This window comes from Sapajus apella, unplaced genomic scaffold (assembly GCF_009761245.1).
Source record: "Sapajus apella isolate SASKATOON/1434 unplaced genomic scaffold, GSC_monkey_1.0 scaffold14, whole genome shotgun sequence".
NCBI lineage: Eukaryota > Metazoa > Chordata > Mammalia > Primates > Cebidae > Sapajus > Sapajus apella.
In genome coordinates, this window is record NW_022436954.1 from 6,245,828 (window position 1) to 6,252,311 (window position 6,484).

Consider the following 6,484-nt stretch of genomic DNA (forward strand, 5'->3'; position numbering starts at 1 on the left):
CACGTACACCTCTGGATGGCCTCCTAGAACTAGAAAGTCTGAAGTAACTGGAAAACCACAAAAGGAGAAGGAATGACAGCCCCTGCAGCACCTAATGGACTTTTAGACATTCTTCCATTGTTCCTTATTCCCACCTCAACTGATAAGGCAACTGGACTTTGTAACTGTCCTTGGTCAACCTCGTGACTCCAGACCCTATGACACCCCCTCCCAGCTTGCCTGAAAAGCCGACCTGAACTGTAACTTCTGTAACTTTCCACTGCCTACCCCAAACCTATAAAACCAACTCCTATGCCACCACCCTCCACTGACTCTCTTTTCGGACTCAGCCTGCCCACACCTGGGTGAATAAACAGACTAGTTGCTCATACAAAGCCTGTTTGGGGGGTCTCCATTCAGAGCACATGTTTTAACACAGAGCCTCTGCAGTCAGGAAGGACTCGGAGGCCAAGAGAGGAGAAGGGCCTTGCCCAGAGTCACACAGCGTGTCATCAAAAGTTGGGACCAGGGGCCAGGCCTCCACCTCCCAGCTGGCCGCAGCCCACCTCCACAAGCCCCCTGGGTACCAGTGCCCTCGTCTCAAGGCTGCACTGACCACACAAGACTGGTGTTTTATATAAAGGAAGTGCTAAGGCCAGGTGTAATAGCTTACACCTGCAATCTCAATACTTTGGGAAGCTGAGGTGGGAAGATCACATGACCCCAGGAGTTACAGGCTGCAGTAAGCCATGATTGTGCTGTCACACTCTAGCCTGAGTGACAGCGACCCTGTCTCAAAAACAAAAAAACAAAAACCAAAAACAGGTGCTCCATTTGAGAACTGGAGGACTGAAGAGGAGAGGAGAGGCATAAGACTTCTGGAAGGAAGAAAAAGACTTCTGAAGTGGTGGCATTTGAGCTGGGTCTCAAAATACACACAGTGTCACTTGGGGGCTGCAAGGTTGATAATCTTTTTTTTTTTTTTCTTTGAGATGGAGTCTCTGTCACCCAGGCTGGAGTGCAGTGGCACCATCTCAGCTCACTGCTGCAACCCTCACCTCCTGGGCCCAAGCAATCCTCCTGCCTGAGCCTCCCAAGTAGCTGGACCCACAAACATGTGCCATCATGCCAGTGTAATTTTTGTGTTTTTGATAGAGACAGGGTTTTACCATGTTGCCCAGGCTAGTCTCAAACTCCTGAGCTCAAGCAATCTGTTCGCCTTGGCCTCCTAAATGCTGGGATTATAGGCGTGAGCCACCACAACTGGCGTTTTTGTTTGTTTGTTTTTGTAGTGGCTCAATCATGGTTCACTGCAACCTCTGCCTCCAAGGCTCAAGCAATCCTCCCACCTCAGCCCCAGTTCCGAGTAACTGGGACCACAGGCGCATACCACAACTCTTGGCTACTTTTTTGTGTGTTTTGTAGAGACAGGGTTTCACCATGTTGCCCAGGCTGGTCTCTAACTCATAGGCTCAAGCGATCTTCCCATCTTGACCTCTCAAAGTGCTGGGACTACAGGTGTGAGCCACCATGTGTGGCTTTTACCACAATTTAAACAAAATGCACTAGATTCTGTTACATGCAACAACAGGTATACGTTCAAAACAAAACAAAAAAACTCACCCATTTTAGTAGCACAATTCAACAGTTTTTTTTTTTTTTTTTGAGACAGACTCTCTTGCTGTCACCCAGGCTGGAGTGCAGTGGCATGATCTTGGCTCACAGCAACCTCCGCCTCCCCGGTTCAAGCCATTCTCCTGCCTCAGCCACCCGAGTAGATGGGACTACAGGCACGTGCCACCACGCCTGGCTAATGTTTTGTACTTTTAGTGAAGACTGGTTTCACTGTGTTAGCCAGGATTGTCTCCATCTCCTGACTTTGTGATTGCCCACCTCAGCCTCCCAAAGTGCTGGGATTACAGATGTGAGCCACCACACCCAGCCAACAGTATCGTATTTATAGATGAAGTTTCATGTTTTTATAGATGAAGTTTATTTTTTCAGGTATGTCCAGATCCCCCTGTTCTCCAGGATGCCCCTGCTACCTGGAGGAGCTCCTCTGGTCTTGACACCCAGTTCCCTACCACGTTGCTGGGATCTCCTCCCTCCAGCTCCACCCAGCCTTGAGGGATGGCCTCTCTACATGCATGAAAACCCTTCCCTCTGATAAAACCCAAGCTCTCCACCCAGAACCAAGTCAAAAGTCACAGCCCCCAGGTCACCTCCATGATCCTTTCTTCACCTCAGACGGTGGGCCAACCCTGGGAGAAGGGAGGGGCTCCTCAGGGCCCCTGGGGCCTAGAGCACACTTTGCCTGATGAGGTTTCATGTAATCTAAAGTGGGAGAAAGATCCCACTTTTCTTGGAACAAGAGAATATCCCCTTCACCACCTTTGGAAAGAAAGATCCTCCACCTTAGATTAGGGAGCTCACCCCTGAGCAAAGCCTGGCCCACCCTGTTTTCTCTCTATGGGGAGGAATTCTGACCTCTTGAATTGACTGGAATCCAGTTGTCCAGTAGAAGAAGCCCCTGAACGCAGTGTCCAGGGCCACTGTATTTGTTAGAACTGCTGGACCTAGGCCAGGTGCAGGAGCTCACACCTGTAATCCCAGCACTTTGGGAGGTAGAGGGAGGCAGACTGCTTGAACCCAGGAGTTCAAGACCAGCCTGGGCAACATGGTGAAACTCCATCTCTGCAAAAATAGAAAAATTAGCTGGGCATGGTGGCATGAGCCTATAGTCCCAGCTACTTGGGGAGGCTGAGGTGGGAGGATTGCTTGAGCCTGGCGGGTAGAGGTTGCAGTGAACCATGATCACGCCCCTGCACTCCAGCCTGGGCAAGAGTGAGATACTGTCTAAAAAAAAAAAAAAATTCACATATGTATATAAAACTGCTGGACTTTAAGTGGGGCTTGGGATTTCATTGCAGAATGCCCCATGGGGTTCCCAACAGTGACCTTTCCTCACAAGAGAATATCATCCCCTTTACTGTGCCAGGATTTTTTGCTCACTCCTTCAGCATCTACTCCGAGGCTAGGTTGGGGAATGACTGTCTCTGGAGTTTGTTTTCTGTGGAGCTTGTCTGGGGAAGTATCTTTGCGTCCTCTCGGTCCTGTCTAATCTTTTGCGTGGCACACACACGGCACTGGGCATTGGGGCTCAGGAATGGACCTGGAGGCACCAACTGCTAAGAGATGGATGTGCCAACCAGTTAAGTTACAGGAGACAGATGTGAGTGCAGCCTGACCCTGGGGTCTCCCTCACTGGAGGAGAGCAGACTCCCAGAGTAGCCTCATGGGCCTAGAAAGGACAGCTTTTCCTGGACCAAGAGAATATTCCCTTCTATTGCTACCGCCTATGGAAGGAGGAGAAGTGGTGTTTCTTCTTTTTTGTTTTTGAGATGGAGTCTCAATCTGTCACCCAGGCTGGAGTGCAGTGGCACAATCTCGGCTCACTGCAACCTCCGTCCGCCTCCTGGGATCAAGTGACTCAGGCCACCTCAGCCTCCCCAGTAGCTGGGATTACAGGCATGCACCACTATGCCTGGCTAAATTTTGTATATTTCAGTAGAGAAGGGGTTTCATCATGTTGGCCAGGCTGGTCTCAAACTCCGGACCTCAAGCGATCTGCCTGCCTTGGCCTCCCAAAATGCTGGGATTACAGGCATAAGCCACCACTCCCGGCCTCTCTTTTCTTTTTTTTATGGAGATGGAGTCTTGCTCTGTTGCCTAGGCTAGAGTGTGGTGGCACAATTTCAGCTTACTGCAACCTCTGCCTCCTGGGTTCAAGCAATTCTCCTGCCTCAGCTTCCTCAGTAGCTGGGATTACAGGCATGTGCCACCACACCCGGCTAATTTTTGTATTTTTAGTAGAGATAAGGTTTCACCTTGTTGGCCAGGATGGTCTCAATCTCTAGACCTCGGGATCCACCCATCTCAGCCTCCCACAGTGCTGGGATTACAGGTGTGAGCCACCACCCCTGGCCCCTTTTTATGATTTCTGAATCTTAATGCTTTTTCATTCATTCGCTCCACAGCACTCAGGCACGTAGCCTTGGTCTCCTCTCCCTTAAGAATGGGGATATTAATAGAACCTCCTTCTTGAGCATATGGTGAACAGCAGAGCAGAAGAGATCATACGCGTAAAGTCACAGCCAGGGTCTAGGACATCACACAGGCTTAATTCATGGTGGCAATTATATTTACTATTAATTCCTTTTTCTTTTTTTTTTTTTGAGACAAGCTCTGTCACCCAGGTGGCAGTGCAGTGGTACATTCATAGCTTCACTGCAACTTCAAACTCCTCAAACTCCTGGGCTCAAATGACCACAGGCATGTACCACCAGGCCCGGCTAATCTTTTTAAACATTTTTTTTTTTTTTTGGTAGACACAGGGGTTCAGCTATGCTGCTCAGGCTGGTCTCAAACTCTTGGGCTTAAGCGATTCTTCTGCCTCAGCCTCCCAAAGTTCTGGGGTTACAGGAGTGAGCCACCCAACCCGGTCTATTATTATTAATTTAATAATGCCTTGGTGAGCACAGCACTGTCCCTGGCCTTGGATAATCAAGGCATGGAGGGAAGGCAGATCTCTCAATTCCTTCCACGAGCACTTTCTGAATGGCTGTCCTATCAGCCTGCCTCCCTGAATGGAGTCTTCCCAATGTTTTCAAATTCTCTTAAAGCCTATTCCTTCCAGGTAATGAGCTGTCTCCACCTACTAACCCAACGGTAGTTACAGAGGACAAAACTGAGGGTGGCAGGAGGAGAAGAATCCACCCAAGGCTATGACTGGAATACAGGTTCCTGCCCCTTGGGCCAGGGTAGCTGCCCTTGCTTCAGGCTGAGTTTTGACATTAGAATGTAAAAGTCTAGCTCTTAAGTAAGATTAAAATAGAAACATAGCAGGGTGGGTGGTTCACGCCTGTAATCCCAGCGCCTTGAGAGGGCGAGGCAGGCAGATCACCTGAGGTCAGGAGTTGGAGACCAGCCTGGCCAACACAGCAATACTCCATCTCTACTAAAAATACAAAAACTAGCCCAGGGGTGGTGGCACACACCTGGGATCCCAGCTACTTGAGAATCCCTGAACCCAGGAGGCAGAGGTTGCAGTGAGCCAAGATTGTGACACTGCACTCCAGCCGGGGTAACAGAGCAAGACTTCGTCCCAAAATAAGTAAATAAAAACATAATAGAAACATAGGCCGGGCATGGTGGCTCATGCCTGTAATCCCAGCACTTTGGGAGGCCAAGGCGGGCAGATCACTTGAGGTCAGGAATTCAAGACAAGCCTGGCCAACATGGGGAAACCCTGTCTCTACCAAAAATACAAAAATTAGCTGGGTGTGGTGGCATACACCTGTAATCCCAGCTACTCGGGGAGGCTGAGGCAGGAGAATCATTTTAACCTGGGAGAAAGAGGCTGCAATGAGCCAAGATTGTGCCACTGCACTCCAGCCTGGGTTACAGAGTGAGACTCCATCTCAAAAAAAGAAAAGAAAAGAAACATAATTACCTATGGCTGTCCCTGAAGTCGCCCATGATGTAAGAGGTTTCGTATGGCTGCCCCCTATAGAGCAGTGGTTGGCAAACTTTTTCTGTAAAGGGACAGAAAATAAATATTTTAGGCTTTGCAGGCCTCTGTCTCAAGTACTGAATTCTGCTCTCCTAGCAAGAAAGCAGCCCAAGACAGAACTGAAGGAAATGAGCATGGCTGTGTGACACCAAAATGTTATTTATAAACACTGAAATGTGAATTTCATATGATTTTCACATGCCATCAAATGTTCATTCTTTTGATTTTTCTTTCCCCAACCATTTAAAAAACATAAAAACCATACTTAGCCCACAGGCTGTACAAAAAAAAATGCCCCTTTTTTAAAGGAGGCGAAATCCATTATGTGATTTTAGGACTAGAGATATGAAAGCTATTATTATTCCAGAGAGGGGCCTAAGGCCTGATCGATAGCAGAGAGAAGGGAGGGTCAGTTAATCTCCCGCTGAACATTCCCAGGTGAGGAAGGAAAAATGACCTTCCTTGGTGATGGACTCAGAATCTTTGTTTATTTATTTATTTTTGTTTGGTTTTGAGGCAGCGTCTCTCTGTCTAAACCTGTTTTCTTATCTGTAAAGCGGTGGCAATAATCCCTACTTTGGAGGACTGTTAAGAGGCATCAATGAGATAAAGGATGGTAAAGGGTTTTGCAAAATGCAAATGTTTACTCACTTAATTGTTTCCACAGTTGCGCGCTTAAGATCGCGCACTGACTTTATTTCTCCGGGGAAGGCGTCTACGAAGTTTGATGGGACACTGTCCCTTTAAATCCTCCCCAACCACTTAAAGTGGTTGGACGAATCAGCACATGCGCATTCCTTTGCGGGGCCGGCACCTGGAGCAACAGCCTTCCCATAGCCTGTAGATGGGAGGTTAAAGGTCCTCCCACACAGTACTTTACGCAAGCGTAAATCATGATTGAGGGCACTATATCATGCAGAAAGCCCAGTCCCT